The following is a 22,524-nucleotide window of genomic DNA, read 5'->3' as shown; positions in this document are numbered from 1 at the left end:
ATTGCTGAACATTTGTGGTATTTCGTATTAAAAAAAAAAAAAAAACAAGCAAAGCAAGAACGCTAGAAAATATTCTCAATAATTAGTCGTTCTATAATAGTGTATTTCTCTAAGCTTTTCTTGAGTCTTGATTCTTGGTAAAGAAAATTGTGAATGACACATTGAATTTTTTTGAAGATTTTTTTTGAGATAACACCAGATCTCGACGATTCATGTATATCTAAGACGGTTTTTTTCCCATGTATGGACTTCCTCACTGCGACCAGAATCGTTGATCTATTGTGAGATATTCCCGGGAGTCTGCTGTATCCCGCACTTCTATTATTAGCAATACCGCTATTGAGAAGTGGCATTGCTTATTATTATTTCTTATCAGTGCTTGTGTGTAATGTGCTACCCTTCCTTTTTACACGTTTACTGTTCTTCTATACCGAGCCCCGTTCCTCCTGCCAAATATCGCCAGTTATGATTCCCTGGTGAAGTTTCGTCGTGCGTCCTTCTGGCCAGTTTTATTGATAAGAGGGACTTATTTTTGTTGAGTGGAAGTCACGCAAAGGTATTGTAGATTAGGGTGGGGAGCCATGCTTAAAGTCCTTTTTGACATCGAATGACCTGATTCTACTAAGATTCGAACCCACGACCAACCTTGCGGCTACGCAGCTCCCCTAAGACGGTTGGTATTTACTTCCGATATCGACAATTTCATGTTCCTAATACCTGTACTTTTCTTCATTAGTCAAAAAAGTGAAGTGCTTTGGGGCTAGTGTTTCCACGTGTGCACTATTTCTAGCTAAAAAATTGGAAGGTAAATTTTGACGTAGAGCTACGTTTTACTTTAGCATACGACACAGGGATGCAAACTGAAAAACTGGGACGAAATTTGTCCCTTTTCAAATGCTTATAGGTCGGTTGGTTTCCAACCGATTTTCTTCATTCTTGCAGCAATCGATTGGAAAATTCTACACGCATCTGCCCAAATGCAGGAAAATGTAGTTTGAATCTTCGAAATATTGCACTATTGAAAATTGTCAAGCCCTGTTGAAATAAAAATAACGTCCTCTGATTGGTCGCTTGCTGGCTTTCCCTAAAAAGGTCGACATACCTAGTTAGCCGTAGCGTAGCGGTTTGCGCCAGTATCAGCTAGTTTGCCGAATTTGCTTTCGGCTTGAAAAAATCATTTGCCGGTTGGTCACATATCATAGCAGCAGCGCGGTAGCAACAAACGTTTCGGATTGCCGGTTGAGGGCTTAGGCCTTCTTCTCCACGATGAAGCTTGGTCTTATTTTGGCAAACAACAGCATGCTGTGCTATCCAGCTAGCCTAGCAATCAAAATTTACTACGTGTGAAAACAGCTTCTACACTACGTTGTATGAGTTCCCCACTGTGGGCAGCACAAAGGTTACGTTCAGCATCCGATTTTGAACAGCAAACTACATTTATCAAGGTAAATTAACAAGCAATTGAAGATTAATGCTTTCACATCCTATTTAATCAGTGATATAGGAATTTTTCTTTATTTATTTATTTATTTATTTATATATATATGTATTATCTATTATTATTATGTTAAAAGAGCCATTAAAAGTTTCTACAATTAATTAATCTATGTTTAAAAATATGACTAGGCTCACCATACTCAAATAAATGCTCTACACTCGTGAAAGTTCTTACACTAAACGCAGCAGGTTCATTAAAACCAAAGCTTGTACGATGGTATTGGTTTGCAAGCATAGAAGAGGGCCTTAGCATGCGTTGTGATGCACGAAAATTAGTCATGGACAGCAGCTTCGGGGAATCCAGTTCAGAATTCAAAATCTTGGCGATAAATACAGTCTGCTGTAACTTACGGCGGCGGTCAAGAGTGTCAAGTCCAAGTAGGCGGCAACGGTCCGGATAGGGTGGTAGGTTGGTAGGATCACGCCAAGGTAAATCTCTCAGGGCCAGTCGAATGAATCGTCTTTGTACACGCTCAAGGCGCAGGTTCCATGAAAGTTGGTGCGGAGTCCAGACTACACTAACGTTTTCAAGTAAGGGGCGCACTAGCGAACAATACAGTGCTTTCATACAGTGAGGAACCTTGAAGTCGCGCGCAACTTTAGCGATGAATCCCAATTGCCTACTTGCTCTCGGAATAACTGCAGCGCGATGTTTATCAAAAGTAAGCTTTCGGTCAAGAATAACTCCAAGATCAGTTACGCAATCTACTCTACGCAGCACTTCTCCATCGACAGTATAGTTGAAAATGATTGGTGTTTGAGTGCGATGAAATGTTATCACTTCACATTTTGCAGTACTTATAATCAGAGAGTTTAGTTTACACCACGTCACAAATGTATTTAAAAGTGATTGCAAACGATAACAATCCTCGGTGTTGCGAATCGTCAAGTATATTTTCAAATCATCGGTGTAAACTAATCTGCAACTGATCCCAAGAGTATCAGCGACATCGTTGAAGAAAATAATGAAGAGAAGCGGCCCAAGGTTACTACCTTGTGGTACACCAGACTTATTTGTGAACGCAGACGATACACCGGATCCCAGCTTGACTTGTAAAATTCTATCACGCAGGAACGATTCAAGCCACTTAACGAACCGAGATGAGGCACCAAGACGGGAGATTTTGTTTAACAATATTTTATGGTCGATTCGGTCAAAAGCAGCCTTGAGGTCCGTGTAAATGACATCGACTTTTACTTTACGTTCGAGTTCTGAAATGCAATGCGACGTGAAATGCATGAGATTTGTTGTCACAGATCGTCCGGGGAGCAACCATGCTGGTCCGAAGAAATGTAGTTGCATGCGCTACTCAATATAACAGAGATTACAACGATCTCGAAAAGTTTAGACGCGGCAGACAAATTGGTTATTCCACGGTAATTTTTGACATTACGACGATCACCACTTTTGAAGACCGGGAACATATAGGAGTGCTTCCAGATCTCGGGGAACTTCCCTTGTACCAAAGACTTGTTGAATATGGTGCAAAGTGGAGCGGCTAGAATATCAATGCATCGGCACAAAAGCACGGCAGGTATTCCATCGGGACCAACAGTGTACGAACATTTGAGTTTCTTAGCGGCGGCAGTAACCATATCATGTGTAACTTCGAAGATGTCAAGATCAACCAGCGGCGCGAGCAGCATCGTCATTCGAGGCACAATCGGAGGCGAATACAGAAGAGAAAAATTTCGCAAAAAGTTCGCAAGAATCAGAATCCGAGCAGGATACCATTTCTTCCAAATACACGTCCGTTGGGGTCGAGAAGCATTTCCGTTTTGAATTAACGAAATTCCAAATTTTTTTCGGGTTTCTACGCAGGTCTGTTTGAGCTCCCAACACGTATGACTTGTAGAGACTTGAATTCAGCCGACGATACTCCTCACTTGAACGTTTAAAATCATACTTCGATTCATCTGACCGTAAACGACGGAGTTTGCGCAAACATGCGTTCCGTTTACGTTTCAAAACTCTCAAACTGTGATTACTCCAAGCAGGGTAAGAAGGTCGTCTAACAAATGGCAAATTATCTGCAAGCCATGATCCAACAAGTGCGCAAAAATTTGCTGCCAGCGAGTCCGCATCGTTACTGTCTGGCCACAGTGCTGGCCAATCAATGTTCGATATAAAAGCATTGAAAGCTACAAAATCAATTTTTCTATAATTTAATACTCGCCTCGCGGAAGGGAGACTAGAACCAGCCATCGCATTTTTAGTGGTGGGAGTCGAGATTGTCAATGGAGGATGGTGTAAATCAACGGGCAGCATCGGGGCAACACACTCCTCTACGGAAATTTCGCAATCAGAGTTGTAAAACACCAAATCAAGCACGCGTCCAAGGTGATTTCGAATTAAATTTGCCTGGTTTAGATTCAGAAAATCCATGCCGTCAATGAGAGTAGCACTTGCATTCGGTAGCTGCGTAGACTCATCATGTTTTATGACACCATTACAGTTATCCCATGCTAAACGCGGTTGATTATAGTCGCCGCATACCATCAACGTGCAATCGTCTGCGCTGCTCGCAAAAAAGTCTCGAACGGAAGCAACGTGAGCATCAACGATAGTACTATCGTTACTCTTGTCAGGAGGAATGTATATCGCGCATAGTAGGAGCTTTAGGCCATGGATTGAGGCTTTTACGCATACCTGCTCAAGACAGTTTGCATGTACAGATTCAAAGATTGTGCTAGTGTGATGCCGTGCGACAGCGATCAAAACACCTCCGAAAGAACGTTTATTGCTGTTCATTGGACTCCGATCGCATCGAAATACGTTGAAGGCACTGCCGAATAGCTGTGGTGAGAGTATACTGTCATTCAATCCCGTCTCGGTTAGCATAATCACATCGTAGTTGCAGTCATTGATCGCCAAAAAGATATCGTCAATCTTCGTTCTCAATCCACGCACGTTCTGGTAGTACATACTAACGTTGGTCACATCACAAACGGTGTTCTGAAAAGACGAGCCATACAGCACAGGGGGCGCAAAAGAATTTACGGAATACTCGCCTCTGGTGGGAGCCCGTAAGCTCCCACCGTCAATGAAAGAACGCAAAATAGTAGGTTCGGTTACAGCAAATGATGTAGCAGACTGTGTTCTGCTTCCAGGAGTTAGTTTTTTGGACGGTCGACGAATTCCCTAAATAACAGTCCAGCTGGCCAAGAAGCAGGATCCAGGGCAATAGATTTCACTTCCGGGTCCAATCCGATTTTATACGATACGTACGAAAAATTGCTTGTATCAGCACCTCGCTGTACTAGTCGAATTACTGCAATGGGCTCAATTCCATTCAAGCAACGTGATACATTTTTTTGCAAATCGCCGTCGCTTATTTTTGGGTTTAAACCAGATAAATGAAGCCAAAAACATTTCTGTGCTGCTGCAGAAGTAATAGACGGCACAGAGAGATCGCTGATGTCGATGGTGTTAGTGCCGCGGTCAGATGCAATTTCCACTGGCAAACGATCAGCACGACGGCGCTTAGGATTTCGTGCTGGCCAGACTGGTGTCGCTGATAAATTTATAGGGGTGCTAGCAGAACCATCAATATTCAGTGGTTTATGAGGCATGTTGTCAATTTTCTTACTCAAACCCTCAACTACCTCGGCAAGTTTTTGCACTTGAGCCGGTAAATCAATAAGCTGTTGTGAATTCGAAGGAGGTTGTTTATCTATCATGTCAGCCACATAAGCACCGATCGATTGACCGTTCAATTTATCTCTACAGTGCGGGCAAATAAACATGATTTTACCTTGCGAAAAAAGGTCTTTGCAAACTCTGCTATTGAATCCACAGCACTGTTGGTTAATGTGGTAGCGAGCATCACAAAAACCACAGCGGACCGGTTCGAGATCATTAACTTCGAGTTTGCACTCGCCGCATAATTTCTTTTCCATGCTTGATAAACGCCTTTGGATAGGCAAGGAAGAACACTTGCTGCTTGCTTTGCTACACGATTCCAAACAATAACAATGGCAATGCCAGCACACAATCCGATCCACTTGAGAGTGTTGAATTGGGCAAATTAGCACAAAAAATGGTGCGAGAGCACCATCGGTGAAGAAGTTTAAAAAATGGTAAAACTCAACAACAGGGCGGGGCCTATGTCAGAGCATTTTTTGGTTATAAAAGGGTGTTTCTGGTCGAGTTAGTCACATTCATTTGGCGAACGGTGAGACGGACGGAGTGTCCATAGGACTATAGCGGCAGTGGATTGCAGCATCGGATCGAGCCTAGCGGTGACAGCGGCAGTAACTGCGCACAGTGGTCCAATAAGGCAAAAAGTGGAACTTAATTCCATAGCGCCTTTCAACTTCATCCTAGCTTAATAGTGTCTTCGGGCCAATTGTTTGTATGAATGACCCGCATAATCGCAAATTATCAAAAAATATAAAAAGTTTACTATACTAAAAATAAAAAAATAACTTTTTTGTGTTAAGAGATAGAAGAATAGTTTATTTAGCAAAGTTGTAGAAATTCATAAATATGAAACTTTGTTGAACAAACGAAAATCCTATCTCTTTTCGGTACAAAGTTATAAAGTACACTACATGAAACTTATTTAAAAGTTAGTTTTTTGTACTTAACTTTTGTTAGTTGCATTTTACACGGAAGTGTAGTTCAGAGGAATTGTTAGGGCACACAAAACACACATTTTTGCCGAAGGCCATATATCTCCAGGACTTTTCTTTACAAAGTTATATCATATTTTAGCTTATTTTTTCGATAACTTCAAGAACGTATAGGTTAAAAAGGGGCAAGTGGAATCATGATATCAATACTTTTCCTTGAAGTTAAGCTGAAGTATTATAAACTTCTTTAGGTTCCATTTGTCCCAATCCACCCATTTTAAAGTACGGTGAGCATATGTCATAGTAGGTTTTCATATATTAAAAATACTAACTTTTTTGTGTTAAGAGATAGAGGAATGGTTTATTCGGCAAAGTTTTAGAACGTACAAAAATATGAAACTTTGTTGAACAAACAAAATTCCTATCTTCATTGGGTACAGAGTTACAGAGTATTTCATGTAAAAGTTTCTTAAAAGTTAGTTTTTTGTATTTAACTTTTGTTAGTTACATTTTACAAGAAAACGTTGTTCTAAAGAAGCATTTGGGAATACAAAACACACGTTTTTATTGAAGGCCACACATCTCCAGGACTTTCCCTTACAAAGCAGCATATTTTTTTTATAACTTCAACAACATATAGAATGAAGATCAGGTGGATTGGGACGGATGGAACTTATAGTAGTTTTGAGCATTTGAGCTAAACTTTGAGAAAAAGAATTGACATCATGGTTCCACTTGCCCCTGGACACAAATGGAACCTAGAGAAGTTTATAGTACTTAAGCTTAACTTCAAAGAAAAGTATTGACATCATGATTCCACTTGCCCCTTTTTAACCTATACATTCTTGAAGTTATCGAAAAAATAAGCTAAAATATGATATAACTTTGTAAGGAAAAGTCCTGGAGATATATGGCCTTCGGCAAAAATGTGTGTTTTGTGTGCCCTAACAATTACTTTGAACTACACTTTCGTGTAAAATGCAACTAACAAAAGTTAAGTACAAAAAACTAACTTTTAAATAAGTTTCATGTAGTGTACTTTATAACTTTGTACCGAAAAGAGATAGGATTTTTGTTTGTTCAACAAAGTTTCATATTTTTGAATTTTCTACAACTTTGCTGAATAAACTATTCTTCTAACTCTTAACACAAAAAAGTAAATTTTTTTATTTTTAGTATAGTAAACTTTTTATATTTTTTGATAATTTGCAATTATGCGGGTTATTCATACAAACAATTGCCCCGAAGACACTATTAAGCTAGGATGAAGTTGAAAGGCGCTATGGAATTAAGTTCCACTTTTTGCCTTATTGGACCACTGTGCAGCGGCAGTGGAAACCGTTGGTAGCAGCGGCTGTGGCAACGGCGTTGGCAGTGGGCAGCTGCAGTTTCTCGTTTAGTTCGGCTACTCTTCGATCTGGGTTGGACCCCACCAGCGGTAATCCAATTCAGATATCGTTGGGTGAATACTGCCAGAAATTGAACGAGACCAGAACCTCCAAGTGGACTAGAAAGCTAACGCCATCCAGCGTGTATGTATATATAGCGTATGTGCATATCAATAACGTGTGCGGAAAGCTTTAAGCGCTATGCACACTGCCACTGCCACTCCCGGAGAGAACACGGACCCGGCCCGGAAGCAGTGTGAGAAGCACTTTAGCCTGTGTTGAAAGCTGTAGCATGTGGGATATTTGATTTTTGTTGGATATTTGTGTGTGTATGATATGGTATGATGTGTGTTTGTGTGTGTATGATATATGTGTGTGTATGATATGGTATGATGTGTGTGTGTCTGTATGATATGGTATGATGTGTGTGTGTGTGTGTCTATGATATGGTATGATTTGTGCGTGTGTGCTGTGTATGGCTTTTAACTCGACACGTTCTGCTAACTGCTGAATCCGGTTCACGAAATTCACAACCCTTTATTAGTAGACATTATAACTCATTACCCAAGTAAAAATATTGGTTTTACCAAAGTTTTATAGCGCTCAATACAGCCAAAAAAGCGCTATAAAACTTTGATAAAACCAGTTTTGTTACTAGGGTAATGAAACACTCAATGCATTTTTTAACAGTGTACGTAGTTCTACGTCATTTATGCGGTCGTGTCTTGGATACAACCTTCTACTATTTTTTTTCGCAATTTTTGAGCACTACTTCTAAGCTAAATTCGAAGGTCACTTTTTTCATATAAGTCACTGCCGCTCTACTGAAAAGGCTATAAGTTGATGGGGTCGCAAATAATAATTTCGTAAAGCAGGTAATCTTATTGATATTAATCACTTTGTTTATGAAGTATTCGTCTATAGAATGGCCAAATATCACTTAATTAAGTATTCCCGGAACCGAGATGATATTTAGAGACTGTAATTCGCCGTCCCCCAAACACTAACAGATTTTAAATCAAAGGTAATGACTTCTGATTTCTGGAAAACAGCTTTATAGGTCAAATATTACTCAGAATGGAAAATTCCGAAAAGAGTTGATGCCCAGAGACCGTTTTAAATATTAGTTTTATTAGAGAATAGTTTTAAATATTCCAACATAACTTAATATGGTTATTTCCGAAATCGGAATGATGCTCAGTACAACCAACACAGCTACAATGCTTTGAATAAAACCTATGCCAAGGCTAGGCTAGAGAATTTGTCCTAACGTTGTTCATTGGTAATCCACTAGTCACCAGTGGTTGCAGAATGTGAAACATATGTATATCTAGTCTTCCTCACAATTCTTTATTCTCTTCTGAATTTCATATGCATTTTGAGCACATGTACGTATACAACTTTTTCAAATTCTGCCATTCTCGCATCTTCGCTTCCAACGCTGATTGAATGGTCGTTTCTTTTTTTAAGGCAATAATGGTATTTATATAGAGGTTCAGTTTATAGTTTTAAACATTGAAGAACAAAAACATTAATATTTTAAACGTTTTTTTTTCATTTAATACATTTCATGTAAGCACCACATATCCCGCACGTCATGTAAGTGGCAATCTGTAATAAGGAGAAATCAGCTTCTTAACGATCCAAAATCATTTGATAAAACAATATGATGAATGTTTATTTTTATCTTTTTAACGGGTGACAACTAAAAATTTGGATTTTTTCTACAGCTATCAAAAAAGGTGGAAGAACCTAGAGAAAAACTGATTCATTTCTAATGAAGATACATCCATTGTGAACTTACAAAAAATATTGAGCATTTAAGAAAGGTCCGTTACCGGCCTCCCGACGAAGTTTTCTTATGACTTCGAAACAGGAGCGTTGTACGGTCTTCAAGTCAGCTTTTCGAATGCATCTTTTGATTCTACCGATCAACTGTTCACAATTCGTTGATCTCCAGTTATTTTTGCACCGGAGGAACTCAAAATCTCAAAGAAATATTCGTTTGGAAGACACTGAGGTGGATTCGTTGGGTTGCGTATTTGGGGTACATATGGAGTCGAGTCGTTTGTGTTTTTTTGACGTACTGTGATGATATTTTCTCTGGCCAAAACACATACTTTTCATCTGTATGGTGTTTTGGAAGAAATGGAATCATAATGTTGTTCAAACATTTGTTCTGGTATATATTTTGATTGATAGCCAAACCACTAGGCTCGAAACACGATTTGACAAAAAGAAAAAAGTCCTTTTCTGTCCACTACTCTGACCGGTCTGACCGTTCTACGGGACAGTACCGTTTTTTCGACTATTTTTAACCGTCCCGTCTTTTTGCTATTTTGTACCGTTTTCGGATACTCCTTGAAAAAATCTTACATAAAGCTTTGCATTGAAACTCTTCCTAAATGGAAAATAAGTTTTCAAGTAGCCAGGATTTTTTTAATATTACTGAGTACGTTTTGTGCCTTTCTGACAGTACCGCACCACTGGAAGGAATCGTGAACTGACGAAAATGTCGCGATTGAAAGTTGAGACCATGATAATTGTTAGTCAAAATCTCGATCATCATGTAAAAAATTCAGGAACTCATTGCAAAAAATCACACAAATTCAGGACAAATTCAGGATAGGGTAAGTGCATCAAAGCAATGTTTAATTGTTTGCGTGCTTTGGTTGGCAAGAATTTTCAAAAATCAATTTTATCATGTGTCCCGTTTTTGAACCCATTTGTCCCGTTTTTATCCCGAGAAAATCTGGTCAGCCTATGCCGGATTATAGTTGAGGTTTGCAGAAAACCATACACAATAGAAAGCGGATGATTCTCGCTTTCAAAATGGTTCATCGTGAACTTTTTGCTAAAATTGTTGGGCAGTTTAAAGCGAACCATACAATGCGCTTGCGGAACGCTCTTCCCAAAGTAACACACGTTGTTATAGAATAGTTGACGTTACCTACTCCATGACATCTCTATCACCAGGAAAGCGCAAAAATTGAAGGCTACTAGAACAAGTAGGTTCCGATACTATATCAATGCTCCACATAACTGCATGAAAGCAGAGGCGTCTCATCCACCTACTCAAACTGTTCATAGGACAGGTAGACAATCTTAGAAAAAAGTGAACCGTTTCGCATTTCGTAGAGTGGATGAAAAATCATCGAAGGTAATTTATTTGTAATTGCAATGTTATCCCGACCATCTTTATTCTGTTTTAAACTTAGTGGAATCTTATGCGCCGTGAAGAATATAACCTGATGGGCTACACTTCAGATTGCGCCATACAACTCACACGCAACGCAACCCACACTCAGTAATGACTATCGTTTGTTCAGGCCTTTCATTTGAACCAAGCGTCTTTCGAACACTTCTCTTCGACAGGGCAAACGCAGTCTGTTGTGTTCACCACTACTAATGCAACGCCTTGCGTAAAAATGAAATTTTTGGTTCAAGCTCATTGTTGAACGAAACCGATGGCAACAAGAGAAAACATTCATTACACACCATCTCTCTGCAGTGTCTTTTCGTCTGTTTCGTTATGTCTCTCTGTTTCTTCTCTTGACGTCATTGAAATTTGAGAGACCATGTGGCCGCGAGAGTACGCAGTTCTCAATCTATAGAGCTTTCGTAGCAGTTTCATTTATTTTTTTCTAGATGTGGTGGTGTTCTTTGGTTGTCATTCAAGCCTTTTCATCCATTTTGTTCATCCGAAAACTTGAACGTCCGTCATGTAGTCTGTACGCGCTGCTTATTTTTTAGTTTAAAATTTGAACATTGTCTAAGGCAACGATTTGCATTGAACCAAAACTCGATAAACAAAGCTAGGTACTAACGCGGGGAGTTTAGATGCAAAAAGATCATAAACATTATTTCGATTATCGTGGGACAAAACCTGCATAAAACTTCATCTGAACCGCTGCTGCTGGCAGGATGATACTGGCATTGCCTGACACAGCGGCATCTGTCGTACGAACTTTATCAGTTCGACTTCGGCGGATCAAGAGTTATTTGCAGCTGGAATCGGGCCAGAATCGATTATTGGCAATCATGATGATAGCTGTGGAAAAAGATTTCCTCTATAAAATGATGCAGAAAACAGTATACAACGAGGAAATTATCAAAAAGTTCGCGCTCATGATAGACCGTAGGATGCCTTTGCCATTTTTTTTCCTTGTAGGAGCCTATGACCACTGCTACCATTAGTTAGATATATTATGGTATACGTCCGCCTTTGCCACTTAGATATATGCAGAGAAATAAAATCTTTTAAATTTGTTATCACAATACTGTTGTTTCAATGTTGCAAAAGTTGAATTAATCAGGTAGACCACTTTGTCACGCGTACCTGTGCACTGCGCACGGGAACTCCAACTAAAAATATATTTCAAACGCAAATCTTTATTTTTTATTTAAATGGTTTTTATTTTCACTTTTAAATAGTATCAGTGGTTGTTATTATAAATTGTATTTGAATATACAGTAATATCAGTATCATGGGCCAGCTAAGCATAATTGAGTTTTTAAATCAACGGTTAAAAAAATTAAAAAAATAAGAATAAACCTTCGCTTTTTTACTAACTTGTGCTAAATACATTAAGGTTTGATGTTTAAAATATATTTTCGTTCTTACACAACTTATTTAATCAAAAATTCACAAAATGTTATGCTCTTCCAATTCGAACTATTATGTGTCACTTTCTGATTCTCCCAGTATTATGGGCCAATGCCCCCATTATAAGAGCCAGACGAATGTATTTTTGTTTTGAAGACAGAGGCATTATTTTAAAGAGTAACTCCAACAGTGAGGTTAACATCGAGAAGCAGGTTAGACTATCAGAGAGATATTGAATCTATTTTGATAACTTATTATTGTAATATTTTGCTCAGCCTTTTTCAAAGTTTGTTTTTTTTTTCAGTTTTGACAATATCTCCCAGTCAGTCTCGAGGTACGGTGCTGGCCTAAGAAGCCAGTCGTCGTGAGTTCGAGTCTCGACTGGGGGAAGACTGTAAGTGTCAGTAGGATCATAGCGCACTATCCTCGCAATTGTTTTGTGCACTAAAACAGTTGGCTGCGAAGTTTGTGTATAAATAAATCAGATCGAGTTCCGAATCGTAGCACCAAGGCTTTGCTTTGCTTTTCTCTGTTTTGACAATAGGGATCTTATAGATGTGGTCCGTCGGAAAGATCACAGCAATCTAAGCTGGAAGGCAGGAGTTCGATTGCCGATACAGTCACCTGTCACCTGAATTTCGGTCTGCTGCCTTAGAGCATAAGCGTAATTGATAACTGTGAAAATGTGGGCTGAACGATCAGTGAGTGCTTATAAAACCAATGAGAAGCCTAAATTTCCAAACTGAGTACAATAACCAAAGTTTCACTGTTCACTGCAGGGTTGATATTGACTTTGAAGCAAGATCATGAAAATTAAGGATGAACGAACGTTAGTACCAGTTTCTTCACTAATTAAAATGCCGATAAATAAATATATCTAAAAGTTATGCTCAGTAGTGCACTAAACTTCAATTTGACTATCAAAAGTCATTAATATGCGTTTAAAACTAATACAAAATATAGCCTAGCCGATACTACTGAGTGGCCCATAATACTGGGAAAACCAAATTTCGTGGCCAGTGTTATGGGCCAATATTTAGCAGCGTATAAAAATAGTGAAAATGCGAAATCCAGAGTGGATACTTCATAATTCGATAAATACATAGTAATTATTTATAGTTCCTTTCATTTTGATGAAAATAACGATTTTTTACACGAACCTTATTTTCCACGACTGACTTATTGCGTCTGTGGTGAAAACTACAACAAAATATCAGCTGATGAGAGTTTACCGACATTTATTTGAAAACTTAAGAGTTTAGCTCATTAGTGCAGGGGTTTCGCACAAAACGCATATAGATAAATATTGTTCACGTCCATCAAACTTCAATTTGACTATTAAAAGTTATTGACATACGTTAAAAAACAATACGAACGACAGACTGGCCCATAATACTGGTTGACCCATAATACTGGGTTGACTGTAAATTGATGATAAAAAATAATTATCAACCTTTCAAAATGAGTTATTTCTTTTGTTTAAATACAGTAGGTTTCCGTTTTTGGCAACAAAATTTTAAATTTCAGTTGCCAAAACTGGAACCGTGCCAAAAAAGGAAACCTTTTTTGTCATCAATAAATTCAATTTGAGACTTCAAAATTATTATGAGAATTAATTATTTATATAATTAAATGGGTTTTTAACAAAATTCGTTATATATAACGTACAGTCATAACAAATTTCAAATTTGTCGTCGCTTTTATTCCCTCGCAGCGCTTGTACAACAGTGTCTGTCACGTCAAACTCTCTGTTCCATTTGAAAGCAAATGAGTGTAAAAGACGGCTGGTTTTTAATTGCCAGACCTGTTATATACGATAGTGCGTTGTTTACAGTTGGAGTCAAATACACGTTAAATTCAAGTTACCCATAAATAAGAAAAATTTCACCCAAATTTCAAAAAGTTGCACGATTTTTCATTGAGTAAAATTTTTACCCATTTGATGAGTAACAGCTACCAATTAGTCTTTTGATAAATTTTTAATTGATTTTCAAAATTTGAATTTTGCGCTTTGTGAAATATCACTCTAGGGGAACTGCATTTAATCACGCTTGCTTTATTTGAAATAAATTATGATAAACATATACTTTGCATGTAAACAAACATAAAAAAAGAAGACAAAAGACCTCGTGGAGGAATTCCATCGTTACAAAATTATTGACAGAACAGTCCCCACATAACTAAGCATATGTCTAAGGAACACATAGAAGTAAATATGTTTCAAACCTGAGCAAAAGTGAAAAACTCAAAGTAAGTCAACTTTGTTGTGTTTGCTTGATCATTTGACAGCTTGTCAACATCCAAAAGTTATGTTTACGGTCGTAACGAGAGGTTTGAACCGACCGCAATTGAACAGTTTTTTGTGGATGATAGTTACGCTTTGATACCGTTAGCTTATATATAACGTTTCGAAGATAAACAAGCGGTTTCTAAATATAACAACGATGGAGATTGTTAAAGAAGGTTAATCGAACAGAAATGGGTACTTAGCGCGTAAGGTTTTCTCTCCAAATACTCTGGCGTTCGTCCTAATATTTTGGGTTATATTGGTGTAGAAAAAACCTTCCGGATTATTCCGGTTTCGTGTTTTGTCGCAAATGTAAAAATGCAAATGTAAAAATGTAAAAATAATCAGTGTAAAAATGTATCAATGTAAAAATAATCAATAAATAATTTTATTTTCGCTTCTGGGATAGTTGTAGCCATGGCTACAAGAATGAAACTTTGTCAAACGATGGAAAAGTGTACCGAAAAGTCATTTAATGATAAATTAAGTATTTGGATGAATTTTGAGCCGAACATGACTTAATTCAGGATTTATTATAAGAACGGGCATATATCACTTTTAGATGGGTTACTCTATGCAAAAATATGCCCAGATCCACTCATAAGTTTTTGTTATCACCAGAGCCGGATTTGGGCGCTGGAGGGCCCGGGGCAGATTTTTTCGTGGGGCCTGTTTTTGTTGTGCTACGCCTTCACAACCGCTAGAAGGCGACGAGCAAAAAAAGGTCTTCACCTCGTCTAGGGGGAGCCCTCGAGTTGAGAGGCCCGGGGCATTTGCTCCCTTGGTCCCCCCTCAAATCCGGGCCTGGTTATCACTATATGATACGTTTTCAGTGCAAAAAAAAATATTAAAATATTTATGATCAGGTTTGATGTTCTAAGTGTTCCACTGTGCGGCATATCAATAGTGTTGGTAGTTGAGCTCGTTAGAAACCATCAGGCGTAAGATGTTTTCAGTTTCAGTTGAATCAGTTCCAACCTAGAACGGGTGTCAAAATCAGCTCAGTTTGTTGTGTAAATCATTGTATATTATGTACTAAAAAATGTTGCCAAAAACGGAACCCTTTGTTGCCAAAATCGGAGTGTGCCAAAAACGGAGCATGCCAAAAACGGAAACCTACTGTATTAAAGTCGTTTTCGCATAGTTTTAACGTAACCTGTACGCAAAAGTTCAAGCTTACATCAATCGATGTGTCCTCTCATAACGCACATTAAATGCTCTGGCTTTGCACAACAAGTGTGTCAAAAAGATAACGCAACAGTTGCGTAATGAATACATTGACAGAGATCGAAATCCGAATATGTATAATACACACAAACTCGTAGTTTTTCGGTAGACTTCGGTTTTTGTCAAACGATCAGTTTTGGGGCGCTCAGTTTTGGGACGCTGGTTACTTTCGCGAGCCGGTGCGTATCAAGGGCTTGGGGATCCATAATCACCGTCAGCAACCGAAACAGCCAATAGCGAGCATGGTTGCAACAGAATTTACTGACGCTGGTGCCAGTATCGTGGAACTGAATGCATATGAATAAAACCAGAGTCGTCGTTAAATGCAAAATATTCTAAACTAATCCAATGTCTTTTCAATTGTTACTGATTCGATGATGTTTTTAAATGACCGAATTCATGCTAGTGAAACGATCAGTTCATATTTGCGTTAACCTAGTCAGTACCAAGATCGTCAGTATTGATTACTGCTTGTACTGCTTTAACAATATCAGCATTCTAAAAATATTACCAATACCAGTACAAATTATCATGGCAATACTAGCACCGGTTAGTACTTCAAAAGTGTTTTGATTTTGAGCCGTCCAATACATTGAACATTCGCTAAAGCACCAAATGCGTTATGAACAACACACATTCGTTGTACTGGTTCCGAAACAGTAAAAAAGATGCTTTGAAAAGACGCAATATTTATGTGGTTACGCACAGTCCAACTTTTGCGTGTGGAAATAAAATCTAACAAAACTAGAAAACGTTGTTAGATAATACACGATAGCAAAAATGAGAGTGATATTGGTTGCACTGCAAGCGTATTGTTTATCTTCTGATTACGCTTTTTGACCCGCGTCGGATAAATATAGAAATTGTTCAAATAATTAAAATTTAAAATTTTAATTTAAATAATTTGATCAAGTGATTTTACGTTGCCTGCTATATACTACGACCATAGTCCTGAGGAAAAGCGCTTTACAGGTACGTAGTGTTGTTATGAGATGGTGTAATGTCTTACGAAAAGGAAAAGTGAGGATATTCTTATTGTTGAACTCATGTTATTAAAAACATCTCCAAAACCAGAAAAACCGAGCTTGTTTTCGAAATGCAGCTGCAGTTGTATTACTGATGAAAAACAACTTCAAACACAATATAACAACATGCGTTTTCAATCGCATATTCTCATTTCTCTCTGAGCGTGTTTGTGTGGAGTAAAAGAGCTCCAAAAAATTCAGATTTCCAGTTGTCACCCGTTAATTCTGTCGTCTTTGTAATTCCTCTTTCTTTAAGAGTTTCTCTCCAATGTCTGGTAAAAAAGGTAGCAAACAGAAACTTCAACTTCATTCCTATTCCTAAGAGACCTCCCAGTTGGTCTCGAGGTACGATGCTGGTCTAACAAGCCAGTTGTCGTGGGTTCGAGTCTCGGCTCGGGAGGTACTGTTAGTGTCAGTAGGATCGCAGCGCTAGCCCCGCAATTGTCCTATACACTAAACAGTTGGCTGCGAAGTCTATGTATAAGAAATAGAAGGTCGAGTTTCGAATCGGAATGTAGCACCAAGGCTTTGCTTTTTGTTTTTGCAGCAAAGAAGGGAAAGGCAAAATCCCGTCTATCACGCACCGGGTTCCACACTGCGAAAACGACGATATGTCAGTTTCGCGACAGTTTTCACAAAAGTTCATGCCTGTAGGACGGTGTTTCCCACATAGACGGGAGGTCCAAAATCAACCACCCTCCCGCAATCCGCCGGTTTCCTCTATCGGTCTGTCTGCTATGGAAGGCTGTGAGATCTTTGAAATCGCTGGTCTATCCAGTTCCTGATAAATCATCCTCTTGCTGCAGTGAACTGTTATACAAAGAAGACTTAATTTCTGTATGCTAACTTTTATATGTGACTACCAGCGTTGTCAACCCTCCAGTTTTTGCTGGATATCTCCAGTTTTTTTGAAGATCGCCAGCGAAACAGCTGAAGGTTGAATATTTCCAGTTTTTTGAAAATTGTTCCAGTTTTATCCAGTTTTCTGTTCATCACCACATTTTTTTAACTCATTCCCATTACATGTATGGTCTTTTCAGTATTTTGTGCATTCATGCCCCTCGGTTGTAAGATTTTAATCGAAATCTACACAATTTCAAGAACGCTAGTGACTATAATCTCCATCAGTAAAAAATTTCTTTCAGCCTTTTTGGTTACATGCAATAATACGGTGCAGCATTTTTGAACAGAAAATCAAATAAATTTATGTAAAATCAAATAAATTTATGTAAATTTAAATGTACAGTTTTTTATTATGAATTCTTCCAGCTTTTTATAAATAAAGGTTGGCATCGCTGGTGACTACTGAGTTATACTTCCGGTGGGTGTGTCGTTGTGCATTCGAGCGAGTAAATTAACAACATCAAATTGTTTACAAAGTCAAATCGTGTGTATATTTTAGTGTCTGATAGTTTCGCCTGATATTTGGCCTCGTTTTCAGCTCTAATTGGTCGAAACATTTATAAAGGCTCTACATTTTTCAATAGTTAGTGTGATAAAATCACGATTTTTCTCATTTTGAAGGACACATAGCTAATTTTCCAATTGACCGCTGTTAGAATGAAGATAATCCGTTGATGAGTTTTAAGCATTTTAATGACGCGGGCTTGCATTGTTCTAATCGAGAAAAAAAAATCAATTAAAATTTCTTCCGACTTTCCACAACCGAGTTTTTTTACACTACAGAGGGCCCAAGCGTGAAAAAATTGAATCAAAACAATGTCATCTGTAAGCTACTAGAATATATATGATAATCAATAGTTTTTATTGTTTTTTTTTTGCTTCAAAACTAGGGGCTAGACACTTTTATTTTCATGAAAAATATTTCGATAATATTACTCGATATCGGTAGATATATTTTGATATTTATCGTTTATCTGTCAATTGACAACCCTCCAGCGATAATATAACGTCAATGAGCTATGATTTAAATAGAGGGGTGCCCGAAAATGCAACGTTAAATACTTCGTAATATTGAATTTGGAAATATTTCGCAATATATCAATAGTCTCTTGTCCCAAGCTTCAAAACAATAATTGAAAAATTGTATTTTTGAACAAATTGCGCGAAACTCCGTAGGGATGGGAGGGGTGCCCAGTAGGATTGTTTTGTACCTAACATTCCCAGCTATTATTTTCTTACATTCTAACATTACCAGTAAAGAAAACGGAATATGTTTATCACGTCTCAGTTATGCGTAAAAAATTCTAAAGTACAGTCATGGAGAAAATAATAAATATACTTGCAGTTTTGGTTAATTTTCCATATTTTGGGCATTGATTTTAGTTTTTATATGATGTTATGTGACGGTCTAGGTTGCAAAGCATCATCCAAAGAATAAAACAGACTTATGGAACGTCGTGCAGGCAGCGTGAAATGCTAGTCCAGCTTCTACTCGTGAAAATCTGGTGGTAAAATACCACGAAGATTGAATATGGTTTTACAAATCAAAGGGCAAGCCACAAAATATGAAGAATGAGTCTTGTAACGTGAAAGGTCACTTTGCAAACGATATGTAGAGAAATAAAGCTTATTTGGAATGTTTTGTATATATATTTCAATAGTGTATTTATTTTTTTCGCCACCTTAAAATTCCAGTTATTTCTCCGTTCCTCTTTGAAATAGAGTGCCTGCAGATAGTAATGACGTATCATAACATCATATCTATACCTATAAAAATGCAGTCCGGTCTGTCTGTCTGTCTGATCCATATAGGCTCGGAAACTACCGAACCGATCGACGTGAAAATTTGTATGTAGGCGTTTTAGGGGCCGAGAAAGGTTCCTATGATGGTTTGAGACCCCTCCCTCTTCTAGAAGGGAGGGGTCCCATACAAACGAAATACAAATTTCTGCACATCTCAAAAACTAACCAAGCAAATGGAACCAAATTTGGCATGTGGATGTTTTTAGGAGTAACAAATATGTCCATATTGGTTCGACACCCCTCCCTTTTCTGGAAGGGAGGGGTTCCATACAAATGAAACACAAATTCCTCCACATCTGGAAGACTAACCAAGCAAATAGAACCAAATTTGGTAGGTGGATGTTTTTAAGAGTAACAAATATTTCCACATTAGTGGTATGTGAATGTTTTTAGAGGTAACAAATATGTCCATAATGGTTTGACTCCTCTCCCTCTTCTGTGAGGGAGGGGTTCCATACAAACGAAAAACAAATTACTGCTTATCTCGAGAACTAACCAACTAAATGGAACCAAATTTGGCAGGTGAATGTTTTTAGGGGTAACCAATATATCCATAATGGTTTGACACCCCTCCCTCTTCTATAAAAAAGGAGTCCCATACAGTGAGGGGCAAAATAAAGTGCCCACTTTATTTTTTCTTTTCGTTCATTTTTCTGGTTAAAATTAAACGAAACCACATCGTAATCATTTTTAAAATCTTAATTATTATGTTCTTTTCAAGTTTAGTTAATATTGCTCTGGTAACAAAAAAAAAATTTTCTAATAAAAAAAAAAAACAGTTTGGAATACTTAAATAAACAGGGACAAAATAAAGTGCCCAGATAAACATAGTTTCAAATAAGCCAAACTGAAGGTAAACAACAACAATTTGATAGTGAGTATGGCCTCCTTTAGCCTTCAACACCTCCTGTAAGCGCTTCGGCATACTTTCTACAAGGTGTTTCAAGTATTGTGGGTCGAGTTCTTCCCACGCGCGTTCCAGGGCTTCAAAATAGTTTTTTTAATTAGTTACACCAGTTTTATCGATCCGAGCATCAAGGATGGCCCACAGATTTTCGATGGGGTTCAGATCAGAACTTTGTGGGGGCCATTCAAGGGGTTTGATGCGACAGGAACGGAAAAATGACTTCGTCAGCTTAGCCGTATGCTTCGGATCGTTATCCTGCTGGAAAACGAAGCGCTCCTCGAGGCCCGTCTTGATGAGAGATACCTCGAGATTTTCCCGCAGGATATTGCAATACGACGGTTATTGCAATACGGCTTATCGGCGTGCTCCTTGGCGAACTTGAGACGCTTAGTCTTATTCACCTTGCTGAAGAAAGGCCTTCTAACTGCCATCTTGCTACGGAACCCCTGTGCTTGGATGCGGCGACGGACAGTACGTCGCGAAACCGAAAGTTGGAGCTCTTCCTGTATCCGCCGGATCGTAACTTTTGAGTTTTTCTTCACCTCACGAATGATTTTCTTGTCCGTTCTGGCATCTGTCTTGCGTTTTCGTCCCCTTCCTGGGCGATCCACCACCGATCCGAACGTTTTCATCTTCTTCAAGATTTTTCCGAACGCTGCCTTGCTGATTTTGTAGTGCTTGGCCACTTCCACAGAACAGATATGCAACTTCGAACAAAACTCTGCAACAAATCGGTGTCCAAGCTTTCGCATTCATTTTTTGCTGTTCCATTCTACATTGATTTTACAGTGCATCGTTTGAACAGTTCGCTCTAATAGTTTGAACATGCACCATTAAACTATTTTTTTGCTTGAATCTATCAAAATCAAGTTAAAGCCAAGCTCAAGCTTGAATCTATCAAAATCAAGTTAAAACCGGACCGCATTCGAGAGATCTTTAAAGCGGAAATTCAGTAACAATTCACAATCAACGTCAATAGAACAAATTAAACTAAAAATCTTTCAACCATTCAAACATTGTTTAACAAATTTTCTTGGATCGTACACCTCGTACACCACGTACACCTCGCGACCATTGGAACTATTTAAACCTGTTAGTTGATTTTCTTGAATATCTTCGTTGGATTTGGAACCCGAATTTCACGGTCAACGACAATATTTTTTTCTCGTACCGTTTTTTATACCTAGCATTGCAAGTAATGCATATCAGACGCGCTATACACAGCACTGCTTAAGACATTAGGTACAATGTAAAAAAATGATTGTCGTTAGTCAAGATATTCAGTTTTCAACTTGGGCAACAATGAAATTCATTAAAAATAAATCTACATAAAAACCGTTGCACGTATGCGGGTGGTACTGTACGATTATCATGAAAAGGCACCCTCGCTATACCAGTACCGGGGAGAACAAAGGACTTTATCGGCGAAAAAGCGGCGAGAACTCACAGTCCTTTTATTGGATGAATAGAATATAAGCGTAATTAAATTCCGAGTGTAAAATGCGTACTCTCCACCGCTAGATGTCGATACTTAAAATAAAGAGATTTTGTCTCATTTTTGGTTCTTCAGTTGAACAAATGTGCCACTTCCCGGTGCGATTGGCCGTTATTGACATCGCCAACAACCAGTTTCCGGATGCACAACGGAATCGTACGGGAAATTACTGCGTTCTCCATATTTTACAACTTTTTCAAAGGCAGACACGAGTACAAATGCTTTAGAGCCAAACCAGTTGTTTATGAAACGTCAAAATACTCAAAACAAACAAAATCAAGGGGTCTCACGATGGAAACTTATCGAAATTTTATCGATTTTCAGAGTGGGCACTTTATTTTGTCACTGTTTTTTTGGGAATAAAAACTGTTTTTGTTCTATCAGAATTTTTTTTTTATCAGAACAAAATTAAAAAAGAAATGAACATTATGAGAGAAATTTTAGGAATGATTACGATGTGTTTTCGTTTAATTTAAACCAGAAAAATGGAAGAAATGAAAAAAAAAAAAATAAAGTGGGCACTCTATTTTGCTGTACAAATGAAACTCAAATTTCGCACAGCTCGAGAACCAATCAAGCAAATACAATCAAATTTGGCAAGTGAATGTTTTTAGGTGTAACAAACATGTCCATAATGTTTCGACACCCTTCCTTCTTCTGGCATATCTCCAAATACCATTTCGAAATCTAAGATGGCGACTTCCGGTTTCTGAAAAACAGCGGCAAATGACCAAATACCACCCAATATGGGTATTTCCGAAATTGTTATGATGCACTGAAGCCACAAATCGACCTCAGACAACATTTCGAA

The 22,524-nt window shown here is 38.2% G+C and overlaps 1 protein-coding gene across 1 annotated transcript in view; it reads right to left on the bottom strand.

Moving 5' to 3' along the window:
- LOC129724200 (nardilysin) overlaps positions 1–22,524 on the bottom strand; it is a 123,601-nt gene that overhangs the window by 91,046 nt on the left and 10,031 nt on the right. The gene's annotated exons all lie outside the window — the stretch shown is intronic.

Source organism: Wyeomyia smithii, chromosome 2 (assembly GCF_029784165.1).
Source record: "Wyeomyia smithii strain HCP4-BCI-WySm-NY-G18 chromosome 2, ASM2978416v1, whole genome shotgun sequence".
NCBI classification, from domain to species: domain Eukaryota; kingdom Metazoa; phylum Arthropoda; class Insecta; order Diptera; family Culicidae; genus Wyeomyia; species Wyeomyia smithii.
This window is presented reverse-complemented; position numbering and strand designations above follow the sequence as displayed.